Source organism: Lissotriton helveticus, chromosome 5_1 (assembly GCF_964261635.1).
Source record: "Lissotriton helveticus chromosome 5_1, aLisHel1.1, whole genome shotgun sequence".
Lineage (NCBI taxonomy): Eukaryota > Metazoa > Chordata > Amphibia > Caudata > Salamandridae > Lissotriton > Lissotriton helveticus.
Window position 1 is genome coordinate 219,656,413 of NC_136065.1, and position 15,606 is coordinate 219,672,018.

Consider the following 15,606-nt stretch of genomic DNA (forward strand, 5'->3'; position numbering starts at 1 on the left):
TAAAAAAGAATTTAAGTTTATTTATCTCATTGTTTTATATTTACTAAGTGTAAAGCACACCAAAAGCCAGGTTCTATCTTTAAGGAGCATTGCATTGCACAACTAATAAGCAAGTAAATGCACAACAACCAAAAGAGGACATGAATATCCAGCATATCATAGAGGGGAACAAACTGCAGCTTGATGGATAAATCAATCAGGTGAGTGAAACGGGTCAGATAACCTGTGAAAGGGACACAGACCCCAGACAGGAGTACAAGAGATCAAATATAAAAAATATCTGACCCTAGTCATTGTTAAACCTAAAACACAACACTGCTTCACATTTTAATTCTACCACATTCCATGAACTCCAGATGTGAAACAGGCACGCAGTTTACTCAAGGGCTTCTACAGTTTACACAATTCACAGTCTTGAATATTGGGACATTCTACTTCCATTGAGCCATTGCCAGAGGCGAAGTCAGTGTATGGTGTGCTCTAGTGCAAGGAAGGGCCCGTCCCTCCCGCCCACCCCCGGCCGCTGTTTGGACTGTGAAATACAGCAATAATCTGGGTTCAGCGGGTCCCTCGGGCCTCTGGGCCTCTGGGCCTGCTGCATCAGCTCAAGCTACGCCCTTTGTTATCGCCGCCATCAGGGCGCATTGGAAACAAAATATATCATAAACGCAGAATCATAAAAGAGGAGGGACACTTTTGTAATCACGTGCGATTGAAACAATGAAAAGGGAATTTACAAGCTATATCCGCCAAAGAAATTAAACAAGCATTTGCAATGCAATAGGTCTCGCATTAGGAAAGTTTGAGCCATTGGTATTGTGAATTACATTTTTTTTATTTATGTGTTGGTTGTGAAAATAGCTATAGTAATAGCTAAAGTAATAGCTTTGTCATTTACAATGCCAATAGTTTTAACTTTCACAAATGTGACACCTATAGCATTTGTAATGCAATATGTGTTGTACTTTCACGAAAATCCAAGAACAGAAGTGAAATATTAACATTTTTTTGTGACATTTATAAGACAGACGTCATTGTCGAGTACTTTACGCTGGTGTTTGGATTCCTGTAAATCCCCAGTGTTGCAGGGTGCTTAAGAATTTTGTGATCACAGTGGTACTGAATTCCGGGCTGGGGGGTGGGGAGGAGAGAGAGAGAGGGGGAAGGGAGGGAGGGGAGGAGAACGAGAGAGAGAGAGGGGAGAGAGGGAAGGGAGGGGAGGGGAGGAGAGAGAGAGAGAGGGGAGGAGAGAGAGAGAGAGAGAGAGAGACACAGGGGAGGAGAGAGAGAGAGAGGGGAGGAGAGAGAGAGAGAGAGAGAGACACAGGGGAGGAGAGAGAGAGAGAGGGGAGGAGAGAGAGAGAGAGAGAGAGACACAGGGGAGGAGAGAGAGAGAGAGGGGAGGAGAGAGAGAGAGAGAGACGGGAGAAGAGAGAGAGAGAGGGGAGGAGAGAGAGAGAGAGAGAGACGGGAGAAGAGAGAGAGAGAGGGGAGGAGAGAGAGAGAGAGAGAGAGAAAAGGTGGGGAGAGAGAGAGAGAGAGAGAGAGAGAGAGAGAGAGAGAGAGAGAGAGAGAGAGAGAGAGAGAGAGAGAGAGAGAGAGAGAGAGAGAGAGAGAGAGAGAGAGAGAGAGAGAGAGAGAGAGAGAGAGAGAGAGGGGGCTTGGGCTATAGTATGCGGCAGCATTGGGTATAAAAAATAAAAATACAAAAAAGAGGCCAAATTATGTGGTAACAAATGTATAAAAATCACAAAGTTGTATAAAACAATTATCAGTTATTGTATGGAAAGGCGAGGTGGGATGGCGCGACTTGAAAGCAGTAAACCTATTGGAAACCAATGAAGAAGAGGTTAATTGGGGCTAGACGGGCCCACGGTGCTACCAGGGACGTACCAATATGCTGGCTTTACTGTAAAGGTCCTTGGTAGGTCTGTGCGGGCCATTCACAATGTTGAAAACCTGCTGCACACACTTGTAGAAAAGGACTGCGAACGCTTCAACACACACCATTCAGCAAGTGAAATGTGACGAGGGGGAGGAAACGATACGAACTGACTCACCCGAGCTAGTTCAGTCAGACCAATTATAGTTAATTTTGCGGTCAAAGCGCCAGACAGGCGAGCGGCGTAACTTGAGCTTCAGATGAAACCCTATTAGTCTGTCCCGCTTTTAATTCTAAGCTTTGTGCCATTTAATTGGGTAATAATACATGAAGTGCAATCTTGAAATTACAGGAGCGTGAAGGGAAGTGCTACATAGGCAGCATTTTATTTTAATGTCAAAACGTCACCTATCCGTAAACATTAAGTGGAACAGCAGCTGTCTAAGAACGACTTTATTCTGTGACAGACAGCTGTGCCCACAAATGAACAGTGAGGCATTAACCGCCCTATTTCAAGTCAGTCGAATATAGGTGCAGGAATGAAGGTGTCTCTTTTCAGTCGTCATCTGCATGACGTCACGAGCTGTCAGCAAAACCAAGCGCTGCTGAGTTTCGGAGCAGAGACAGAGGGTCCGAAGCGCTAGAAGCGGGTCCGAGGCGCTAGAAGCGCATCCGAAACCAGACATCCAGGAACACAAACCAACCGGCAGCATCGAAAGAGAAGCTGAACACTCGTCAGAGGTTACAGCTGCCAGTGAACACTGCAGGGCACGGGAGCTCTCCAGAGACACCGGGAACTTCCTGAGACAAGCATTGTGTACCCCGAGGTGTGTACATTTCCATGCATAACCTGTTCTTCAAAAGGGACCTCAAAGTTCTCCTCCTCCAGAGACACCTCCAAAAGTAATTCATGTCCTCTTGCTATGGTGAGGAAGACTTCCCACTACTGATAATTTCTACTTTCCATGACCATGGAAGTGCCTTCCCAGTGTATGCCTGTGATTGGAGGGTCTGCCTTTTTGCAGTATTTTCCATGTACTGGTGTTCGGTGCCCTTTTGTAACATGCACACACCACTCTGCCCTTGCAACACACGGCTGCTACCTCTCACATGTCTTTACCTTTGATACTTGCACAAGTGCCACCTTGCCCATGTAACGCTTGTTCCTGAGCCTGAGTGTCTAGCACTTATTGCAGGACTATACCTCTAATCATACTCTGTTTTCTCTTATAACTGCACACTTGTCACTTTCATTTCCTCTTGTGCACTTTTGACTACCTCATGTATTTTGGTTGCTCACAATTGTCACTATTACCTTATGTAAGTAACGTATGTTTTTGCAACCTGTTCTTTTGTAATGTTTCTCATTATGTTTCATTTCTGTTCCTGTTGTGAAGCCTCCGACGCCTTCGTGTAAAGTCCGCGCTATATAAAAATGCATAAATACATGAATAAATAAATACCGCCTTCGGGTAAAGTCCGCGCTATATAAAAATGCATAAATATATGAATAAATAAATACCGCCTTCGGGTAAAGTCCGCGCTATATAAAAATGCATAAATAACTAAATAAATAAATACCGCAAATCCAACATCCTCGTCACTCTGCCGGCCTGCGACCAGGAAGTCAGGCAGGCCGGCGCGACAACCGGAAACAGGAAGTAGGAGGGCGGGAGCCTACCCCGCCTCCCACGGAAGAGCCGCGATTGGAGCCGTGTTGGGAGCACCGGAGCAGGCAGGAGCCTACCCTGCGCCCCGGTGCCGAAGGAGGGAAGAAGAGTCCTGCTGCCGCCTTGCAGCTGAGGAGAGGAAGCCGGTGAGTGCGTTGCTGAGCTGCGGGCGGGCGGGCGAAGGGGCGGGGAAGCGTGTGTGTGCGTGCGCGCGGGGGCGGCCTGTGTATGTGTGTGTGTGTGCGTGCGTGTGTGTGTGTGTGTATGTGTCTTGGAGTGCGTGTGTGTGACTGTGGGGGAGGGGTGTGTGTGTGTGAGCGAGTGTCTGACAAAAACGAACGAAAGCATTCAGTCTACAAAAACGAAAGAATTCAATTAAAGCGATCGCGCTCGAGAAAACGAAACTGACATCACGCTTACACAGCCAAAGCGCGTGCACGCAGTCAAATCCAGGAGAAGGAAAGCTCGTACACCTTCTCGTCCGTCCTTCCCTCGAGACAGATAACTATAAGTCTCCAACCTGGACGCTTCCTTCGGAAGCTATTCCAGGCGAGACCTAAAAAGCAATGAGGTGAGAATTAAATGCGAGGCAGACCGCGTATACCAGCGAGAAATGAGCACCTGTGATATTAACTATAATTTCTATTTTATAGCACACATCACAGGCTGTGTCCTCTCTTGAATATTACATAGTGAGGACCACTGTGGTATCTCGTCACTTTATTTCACCGGGTGTCGACTGTCGGAGCAGGAGAGTTCCAGGCGGTTTTGTGCAGAATGCTTGGCCGCAACACAAGAGCAACCGACTAACCTTTCTGGTTTCTTTCATAAAACAATTGGTGGAAACTTCTAACACTGGGACGGCATGCGCAGAGCATTACTTTGCACGGCAAAGGTGACGGAAGGAGTGTAGTTATTCGCCGCATATAATGTTGTGTTGTGTGTGAATGAAAACATGGCCGCCTCAAATTGGGATCTCGCTAAACTTATCGGATGACCTTCATGGCTGTTTTGGCTACACGTGTCCAGCAAGTCGTCCAGGAATCCGCTCTCCGGCAGAGGCTTCTGCAGCACGGCGGGCACCGCTAGCTGTCCCTGAGGTGACAATAGGCAGCGGGTCGGGTTGCTGAATAAGGCGTTGCCGCGTTTGCTGGTTCGCTGGTCTCACCTCAGAGCCGAGGCTGGCGTTTCACCTTCAGCCAATTTCGAGCAGAGGTGGGCCCAGGGCAACGGATGCCTGCCTGGGAATGGATGCGGAGAGCAGGATGGATAATTGAACTGACTGAATCAGCAGGCTCCGCCCTTCGGGTCAGTCCTTTCTGCGCACACAGGGCCTGTTCACCTGCCTACAAGACCTGTTCACAAGGCCTGTTCTACAGCTGTGCACACCAGTACACGGGGGGTGTTCTGCTGCCCACTGGGTCTATTCTTGCTGCGCACACCAGTACACGGGCCCTACTCTGCGGCATAAAGGGCCCTTTCTTACTGCGCACACCTGTAAATGAGGTCCGTGCTGCAGCACACGGGCCCCATTCTTGCTGCGCACACCTGCACACCGGGGCTGTTCTGCTTCCCACGGGACCTCTCCTTGCTGCGCACACGGCACACCTGTTCGCGGGCCCTACTCTGACACATAAAGGGCCAAATCTTACTTCGCACACTATAAATGATAACTGTGCTGCAGCACACAAGTCCTATTCTTCCTGCACACTAGGGCTATTGATCGTGCGCGCCAAGGCCTGCTCTGCCTGTGCTGTGCAGTGGCCGCAGGACCTGCACACAGGGCGCGCACTACCCGGACACCTTTACCCTGAACACACCTTGTGCACTAATGCCTCCTCCTCTCCCTTCGCGCACTACCTGCATTGATCACAGTCCCTGTACTGCCTGCACGAACAGCCTGTCCTCAGTGCACACAAATGTCTCTGCACTCTTGGCCGCATAGACTTTGTTCGAGGCACATGAAGCGAACTGGCAACCCTACATGTGACCTATGAGTCGTGGGGAGATGCGTATAATCCCACGCTACTGGTGTGCAAACTGTATGTCGAGGAGTCCCGGAATGATTAACTGAGCAAGGAGCCTCGACTCGACCTCCCCTGCAAAATATATGCATCCATCGTGTCCATGCGTCGAGAGGGGAGAGGGAGGGGGTGGGGGGGATGGAGAAGGGGGAGAGAACGTGTTTAATGCCTCGAATGGACCGTGCACGGGCATTAAGCACACCGTGTGTACTATACGGGCATAAAGAACACTATACTTGTATGTAAATACAATAATGAGCCTGCACAGGCGATAAGCAAGCAAGACAGCCGGGGAACCGGGCCCACTATTCGGAGCCTGCGCCGATGTGAAGCACAGTGTGATGCGTCCTGTATGGACAGCGAAGAGCACTAAAATGTGGAGGGGCATTAACCCCTCTATGCACATGCACGTGAATCTGTACGTGCTGTACGAGCATTGAGTACAGACTGTACAGTATGCATGGTCATAGGAGCATTAGGCATAAAATACATCCTGTAAGGGAATTCAGCCCAGTATACCGCTAATAACATCGCTGTCGTGAGCTAGAGAGAGCCAGCCCTGTGTACATGGTGGGCGTGGGGTGTCTGCAGCATGTTCGACTGCCCCACCACCGGCTGCTTCCTAGTTCCTCGCACAGGTTTTCGGAAATTTTAGCAAAACAAGCACCGGCAACTACACCGCGTCAGGGCCACTGCATGCCTCACTCTCTCGTTATCACAGCCCCGAGGGCAAACATCCGCCCGGGAAACCAGAATGACCGGGCCAGGAAGCAGCAGCATTCGAGCGGGAGCGTCAGCACGTGCTGGAAACACGCACGCGATGAGTCTGCACTGGAACCAGGCGGCCGGGCTGCTTCACGCGGCGCGCGGGGAGCAGATGAAACGATGAATAATACATGACGAGACTTCCCCATCGCTGGCGGAGTCCGTGCATCGAATGCAACTTGAGCAATGTGAATGCAACGTGTACAGTAATGGCAGCCGTGAGCTGCACCGGCCACTGCCTCGGCAGAGCAATGGAAACCGAGGCGGAAATGCATAACGAGGCGACTATTGTTACTTCACAGTTAGCCATGTATCCAAACCCACATTACACAGGAATGATGACACAGCCAGGAGTCATTTTCCATAATATGAAGGAGCAGAGTTTTCATGAGCTGCAGGTTTTATGCAATAGGCGTCACAGAAATTTGGTTCCGCAACTTATTTCCTTAAAATCAGCTAACTGAGGCCTCATTCAGAGATAGGAGGTCAAGTGATGCATTAGTTCCATAAAAGTGAGTAGTGAGCAGTGGAATGATACAAGTCAGCAAATCAAAAGGTTGGTAAAGAGGCTATGTTCTATGGCATGGACAAACACAAGAAGAGGAAGGCAAGCCTTGAATAAGAGGCAAAGACACAAGCGTGTCAATAAAGTCACCAATGACAAGCAATTATAAATTGTTGGTATGCCCTCAAAACGTCTCCCACACGCATACAGCTTATGTTATCTGGTAGACAAGACCTAAAAATGAATGCCGAGCAGGTGAAAAAAAAATCATGGCGCCACCTTGGCACTCACATGTGTCCTCAGTGTACTCACATGTGTCCTCAGTGTATACGTAATGCCAAAAGCACTGAAGGCAGAGAGCTCCCGCCAGGCATGGCTCATTAATTAGAGCTAGCTCTTCTTCACTGGGGCAGTAGAGGAATTGGCCAACTGGCAGCCTTCTGTCACAGATTAAATGAAGCACTTCCTCACCAAGCATACCAGTGTCTTTAGATAATCTAAACACACTGGTTCTGAAGCTCCATCTCCTGTACGTATGAGCACCCCTCGTGACTCATTTTTAAGCGATCACTGCAAAGGGCAGTTGAAAAAGCTTTCCGTTCTTCCTAGAAAAGTTTCTTAAAATGGCAAAAATGTTTGCACTAAACTCAACTTTCTGAATAAAAACATGTTTTTTCTAATATCTAAACGATTCACACAACTCAGACTTTATCCTTGGGGTTTATTATACCAGAACCCCTTCCTTGGCAAAAGCGGACCATAATAGACAGGGATTTGTTATGTTTCACCTATTTTTTATTTACAAAATGTGTAATGCAAACTATATCGCTTCTAGGTGCAGTCCCTTGAATGCAGACACAGTATGGACAACCTTTAATCATGGAAATATCCATAAAGTAGGGCTTTTGTTAGTCTTTCAGATGGAGAATAAAGCAGACAGGGTTTTGATGGTGAGAGCATGTTAGTTCTGAGGAATAGGGGCCAGAAACGAGAGGCAGTGGTTGTTCCTGCCAGCGGCCTTGGAGGTAGAAATGGTGAGCAGACGACAACTGGCAGAACTCAAAGGCCATATTATAATGTCTTTTTCTGCACTGCGCTGGTGCAAAAGAGGTCTGTGAACTTTTTTGTCTCCTTCAGAGCATATATTAAGTTAAAAAACCTCGAAGTTGATGGATATTTTGCTCACAGCAGAGTATTGTAACGCAAGGCAGTAGTTGCCTTTTTGTGTTTCCAAGCTCACCTGTCAGCAATACACGCATTAACTCGAAGATTTCTCAAGTTAATGCATGCAACGATGGTGTCAAAAGAAATGCACATAAACTATCTGCACTGGTGCAGTGCAGAAGAGGGAGGGCATCATGGTACGACCTAGTATTGAAGTAGAAGGGCATTTTATGGTTGGACTTAATGGTGCATGCACCATTCACAGCAAATTATTGCACAAAAACTATAAGGAGAATTAAGGATTAGGATTGTAGAATTGCTTTGAAATTGGACGAGGGGGGCACATCTGCAAGCATCATTGGTCAGAAATGAAGTTTAGATTTCTAACATGCTGGTATATTTTTGGTGTTTTCATTGGTGGCCCACAGTTGCTGGTAGAACTAAAGGGCAGTGTCTGTACAGCAACCATATTGTATTTGGCCTTTGTTGTAATTATACATGATCCATATCAATGGCTACAAACTGAAGGGCACATCCTAAATTTCAAAGTAGGGCTCTCAGTGTTAAACCTATCATCACATTACAATGGTTTATTCCATTGAAATAATTGTCAGCAAGAAAAATAAATAGACACTGGTATCTAAGCACAGTACCGAAATTAAAAATAGTATGTCTACCTGGTGGTTTATTTGCTTTGTTAAAAATGGCTAAAGCAGTTAAATTCTTTGAAGGCAGGATTACGTGAACAAATTATATTTAAAACTGTCAAAGGATTCAAAAGTCTGACTTTCTTGCTCTTCCATTTTTAGGTCTTGCCTACGCAGCGCGCAATCGCTGCTTAGGAGATGACCTCTTGGAATCACTCAGGACTTTTGGGGAAACTCGTGCATGTACTGCACTGTTCCCAATGAGCCCTCTTTCATGTGTGGCGTTTACCTTGCGGGAGCGAGCAGCGGCGCCATCTGTTTGTAATTATCGTTCTAGCTCCCGCAAGGTAAACTCTGTACATGGACTGAGCCCGCAGCATCGCCACCAGGAAGTCGCCTTGCGATATCTCCTCTTCCCCTGCACATAAATAAACAACGAGCACGTGATTGAATACCTATCACCCGTCTCTATGTACTTTTGCTGTGGGATTTCAAACGCGTTTTTTTTTTTACAGAAAAGTTCTGCATCCCGACCATGACTGGCTGTGGACGCAGCCTAGGGAGTGCTGGCTGAAACCCCTCCGTTGTCAGAGTGTGAAAGGGCAGGGCGTGGCAGAAGATTCCCTTCTCACCCGTTAGTGTTTACTTGCCCACTTTTATAGTGCTCTGAAGCCACAGCGCTCACCTCTTTAAAATCGGACACACTTGTGTCATGTTTCCATTCACCCCAAAAGGTGGTGCAGTTCTCAGTTCGGACAGTGTTAGACAAAGCGGCAGCTGGAATGTAGAGCAGGCTAGCGACCAACCATGGCAGCAGGCAAGCAACATCTAGACAGAATACGCCCTGAAGCAAATCTCATGAACGGGGCCATCGCTGGCAGACAGCTGTGCCCGTTTACTTCCGTCTAAAGTCACCCCGTGGGGCTGGTAGGCAGCTGTGCCCGTTTAAACGCAGCCCGTGGGCCTGGGAGCTTTGCACGCACACTCACTCGCATCACACGCTCGCCCCCAAGCACCAGGCTGCTATCTAGCGGTCATAGTGCTCCACTGAACATGCCCACCAAGACAGGAGCATGGAAAGGCTGCCTCAGTCTATGACAGCACCGTGTCTGGGCCACTCCAAGATGCTGTGGGTCTCAACAGAATCAGACCCGCAAAGGACTCACCCAGAAGGCTACTCACCAGAGCACGGTGAAGAAAGGACCACTCCTAAGAGGGCTTACTGAGGGCCAGTCTAGCCCCGCACAGCCCACCAGTACCTCAAGGGGTGAGGTTCCAGACCACTTATCCAGAGTTCTTACCCTACCCAGCTTCAAGGACAACAGAAGCGAGTGAGAGGCAGAACGAGCACGTGTTGGGAGTCACGAAGCAGCATGGTGCCTCTCCCTGCTTCTGGTTGAGTCTACAAAGTTGGGGGCCAGTCGACAGCTCGCCGTCCCAAGAGCTGTGCTGGACAGAGAAGGCACCATTCCAAAAGACTGGAGGAGGTCATGCAACAAGTGAATGCAGCACTTCTCAGGGTGGCCCTTGGCTGAGAACCCCCAGGCCATGAGGAAGGAAAAGAGTGCTCGCAAATTTTGGCGACACAGAAAAGGACACCCAAAACATGTTAAAAGTGAAAGGACCAGGCCTAAAAGAAAATCATAAAAATATAACTAGGCCTGCAGATAAAGGGGGATAAACTACCCGACCTAATTACAATGTTCTTCGCCCATAAACTGGTTTTAAATTATGTGATCCTGGGAAAATATTTTAATTCAGTGAGCCACCATTTCCTTATTTATCATATGAGAGTACCTTCAAATACACAAGTTTAGCATGTCTGCTATGCAAAAAAAAACACTTGTTTGATTAGACGAAACTTTTTCTCCATATATCTTACAAATCTAGCCACATACAGAATACATATGACCACTGACTTGCCTCTTACTTCGTTGACCAAACTGTCATCACAGCAAGGGCAGGAATGTTTCTTAAATCAGGTTTAAAAATTATCGGTTTTAATAAATACATACCTGAAGTGGTAACACACTTTATTTGCAATCAGCAGATTTTCTATTCAAATGGCAACAACATTTACCACAGATAAGTAGTTTTACTGATAAAACTACAATGTTTGGAAATCCAGTTTCTGCAAATATTTCTCATTTGCACATCACCAAATAAAGTGTTCCGACTTGTTTTGTTCCTATTTAAAACTTTGTTTGCATCACACTTCTGAATTACAAAAGAAATGTTTTTCCATAATTCCCGATATATTCTGAAATACTTGTACTAGCATCATACAAACTGTTTAAATGTTACAGCCTTTTGTTTCACAATGATTGTCAGACCGCTCACTTGACAAAAACGTCTAACTGTAATAAGACAAAAAAAGTAAACAATTTCCCAGGATAAGATAAGCAACAATTGGTAAAAAACAAACTGATATTTGACCTCTGGCCTTAAACAGACAGCAAATGAGTCAAGATGAAAACAAGATTTAACAAGCATTGGCATAGCCAAATAGGTCTCGCCTTTGGGACCTTATAAGTGTTTAGTTATCCAGCACAATATCATTGGTGCAACAACATCAACTGTTGCATGGCTAAACACTTATAAGGTCTCAAAGGAGAGACCTATTGGCTATGCCAATGCTTGTTTTACCTTGTTGTTAGATGTAAAAAATCATTATTTTGTTTGAAAGGAAACTTGCTAGATGGCCCCGTGGATGCCAGGCACCATGCTCTGGATCGTGGGCTTAATTTAACAAACAAGTGCTTTCTGGGGGACTGGATATGTGGTGTTATTTAGGAATATGTTAAAGAGGAATGGATATGCGTGGAGGGCTACATTTTTACCAGAAGAGGTACATACAAAAGAAGGCAATGATTGGACTGGGATGGAGAGAGAACTATGTTATCATAGAGATTTAGTGATTTCTCAATGGAGAGGCCAAGGATTGAATAAACATACTCTTTCTTTCAATCATTTCAAAACCTTTGTTTGTATTTTATTAGCACAGTTCTTAAGGTGAAGTGGGCGTGAAACCTTTCTCCACACATCCATCTCCCTTCCTGTCCGTTTGCCCCCGTCTGTCCACGTGTGTCTGCATGTAGGCTTTCTCCATGCTCTGCGGGCCTGCAGTTGTGCCTGTATGTTTGTCGACTGTGTGAGTATGAGTATGCTAATTTGAAGACGTGGGTATCGGGCTCACCCTGGCATCTTCTTAACAGCACCCTAGGATTCCCAACCCTCCTACAGGCCCAGATTCCACAACCATTCTCACCTCTTGATGTATGCCTCCTACCCTCTACTTCTCCCTATTTTCCTTTCCTGCTGCTGCCTCACCAAACAAAACCACAGGTCGTCTACTGACCACAGTACAGGTTTGAGAACGATCATTCCATTCACAAGGCTCCTTCCTCATACTGACTTTTGAGCCAACCTTTCGGCTCCCCCGTCACATCTAGTGCTTCCTTTGGGAGGGTCTTCGAGTAGCATAAAGAGCTAGACAAGCACCCGACATAACATTACTCTGTCGCTTGGCTCTGTGTGTAGGGGACACTGCATGTTAGGAGGGGCATGTACATGTGTCTGTGTAGACTGATGTGTCCGTAGATGCCTGGTTGTAGGTCTGTGTGTGGATAACTGGAGTTTGTTAGACCATGTGTGTGTAAGTATATCTCTGTGCACCTTGCTCGGTCTGCAGATTTTCATGTATGTGTCATGGAATCAGAATGGCTCGATCAGTTAAAGGCTCTACATGGACATTCACTGTGATTTGCAGATCACAAGCTCAAAAGCAGTCAAAGTCGTTTCAGCCTTCCACCCTTCTGAATTTGGTGAATCAAATACTAACAAGTCGGGTATATCAGCACCTGATATAGCTTTTAGAAATAGCTGTTTGCAGGAGACACAGTTTAAAAAATAACTTATAATCAAAAATAACTTATAATCAGCTCAATGTGTCCATGGGCGTTGTGTGTTATCATGTACACAAAACTCATACTTATAGGCTGTTGTCAAAGTTTGTTCAATTAGGCAGGGGTCAGACCTGATAAGCAGGGGTTGGAATTCCAAGTTATGTAGTATTTACCACACCAGGTGATTACTAGGGCAATAAAGACCTTATCCTTCATTACATTTTGAAAGGTCAAACCTGTCAGAATGTAAAAGGGGAAAAGTGCACAGTATTTACCATGACACAGATTTTAGGGCACCTCACACCACAATGGGAATGGGAATCCACAAAAGCTCAGAATATGCGAGAAGTATTGCATCTGATAAATTCTAAACACCTCGATGTTGGATATTCACTGGATGCGAGCATTACCGCATCCGCGTCAGGCCACTCGTAATCAGGGAAATGGTGTTTTAAAGCACAGGAGAGATTTCAACTTTATAACTGAGGCCACTAACTAGCATTTTGTGGGGACGGTGGAGGGAGTGGGGGTCAGCTAGTGATCATCAATAGTATTAGATGCACTTGGCACAACCAAGTTTGGTGTTAATAAAGGAGTCAAATATTATGGGGTCGACAGTAGCATAACAGACACCCCCGCAACCCCTGTGTTGCGAAGTGGGGCAGTCTTCTCTGCACAAAGGGGGGCCTCCTCAGCTTGTCTGTGCAATGTATGTCCCTTTAAAGCAGCTGCAGTGTGCAGCATGTTCTGAGCGGACATAACACTGACCCAGGACTGAAAGAAAGAGAATAACTTATTTGTTTCTCTTGAGCCTGAAAGGCACCTTACAAGAGTAGGTGGGGCCCCCTGAGAGACCATCATTGATAGGGCACTGCTTGTCTGAGAGAGGACGAGACAGTACAGAACTTACTGGAGCAAAGGTAGGGTTGCCACCTTTCCCATTGAAGAAAGCCTGCCCGCTCTCAAGTTTTAAGATTCTGCAAAGTAATGCACACGATTCTTAAATTGAACTTTATATGAAATAATCTGTATTTATTTTAAGATAACATTTCTCTCTTTGTTCCCTTAAATAATCAGTTCTGGGTCGTTGCAGCTGCTGTAGAACACATTTTAGTGTTTTATCTTACATTCTCTGTTTAATGTATGTACTAATAAAGGGAAAAATACTCGCCAGGCCATTAAATGCTAGTCATTGCAAGTGATTTCACAGTGTTTCTATTAAAGGTTCTGGATGGAAACACATAATTCTTGTTTCCCTCTGGCATAAGTTAAAAGCTGTATTCAATACATATAGTTAAAAATAAATGGCGAGTATATTCCAATATAAGCATGGCATTGAAAATCGAAAGTGACCAGCTTTACTGAAATATGTATAAGCACTTGTGTATTTTTTTTAAACAAAGTAAAGTCAACAAAGGAGATTGCCTCTGTGTTACTTGAAAAAAATTCAGTGAATTCAATATTCAAACAACTACATTAAGTTGAACGATTGTAAAGCAGAGATCTCATCCTCTCTCTTGTCAGATGTACCTTTTGTTGCAACCGGTTTCTTGTTATTTTGCTTTTCCTATTTTAAACTGAACTAAAAGTAACAGAATACAATGTCTCAACTACTCACAACTGAAATGGGAAAATCTGAGTATGGTCTATTGGATGATTTCTTGTACACATATAAAGTATGGAAGCCTTTTCCTTCGTTGTGTCTACAAAGTGCATTTGTGGTTGCAGACTGGTAGCTCCTGTAACAGGAATGTACTGCAGCACTAGCAATTTCAGTTTTCTGGGGTTTCAAAAATAAAATCCTTCTTTTGTGTAGAACAAGGCAGTCAGTGATCCCAAAGCATTCTGGGTCTGCGAGGAAGAGGACCAGGAAAGATTTTACTGGTTTTGGGTTTGGTTTCTGGGGTCTGAATGTAGTCAATTTGTATTGGTAGGTATAATTTCTGACACAGTTAGGGTAAGCTACCCGCAAAGGCTCCTTGAACATGCCTCAGGGAAAATTTCTACTATGTGTGCATAGAAATGATCTGCTTCAGTCAAAGACAACGTTTTCCTAAGGTGTCACTCGGAGTGTCACATTTAAGGCTTGAAAATATTACACATTAACTGCTGCAAACAATGGAATTTCACACATAAGCAGATTTACAACCTGGTAGCCCTGCTTAACATAGTTAAATGTAGGCATGGTGTCCCCTGCATATGCAATAAACTAAGGGGAGGAGTTCTGTAGCAACTTGTGATTCATTTTAATCCAGACGGATGCATTGAAAAGGTAACAGCAACCTTCACTCTGAATGTGAACCCCCCAACAAGTAATTTGAATTTGTTACCAGGGCCATTAGAAATACGCAGCAAGAAAGGACCAAATTATGCAGCAGGGTTGACGAGAAAAGGCACATTTTGTGATTGTATTACTTCCGAATTTTGACATTTTTTAACACATTAACACTGCTTGGGCAAAGGGTTGACTTAATTTGTACTAGTTTAACACACGAATACAGTAAACAGCAACAGAAATGTGACCACTCCGCGTTTGATCAGGACTTTCCCCTGCACAGCAACACATGTAGTGAGATTTTAGTATCTTTCTATCAATTTGAGCTAGAATTTTTGTTTAAATAAAATCTGTAGTTTAAGCAGCATATGATGAGTTATGTGGCAAATGCAGTACATCCATAATAATATGGAAAACGATGCGGCTACAGAATCGCATAATTCCAGTGGCCCTTTTTATTACCCAAAACAGCAAACACCCATATTACCCATGCCTGCATGGGCCATCACATACATCTGCATTATTTTCTCTATGCATCTTTATTATAAGCAATCTTTAAAATACAACTAGTCAGTCTATCAGTAGTGTCCCTATAAGTGAATATTAGGGTGGAAGACATTAAGTCACAGAAAAACTGATGCTACACCTCAGGACTCAGACTAAGGCATTAAATGGAAAGAGTAACTGCCAGTCTCATACAACGGGAGCTCTGCAAATGTATGGTGGATTAACCTGCTATGCCAAACTATAAATAACAAGGTTCATCTTC

General features: G+C 45.3%; 1 protein-coding gene across 2 annotated transcripts in view; it reads right to left on the reverse strand.

The window, feature by feature from the left end:
• Positions 1-15,606, reverse strand: part of LOC144754350 (dual specificity testis-specific protein kinase 1-like) — a 358,355-nt gene that overhangs the window by 313,452 nt on the left and 29,297 nt on the right. The window lies entirely within an intron of this gene.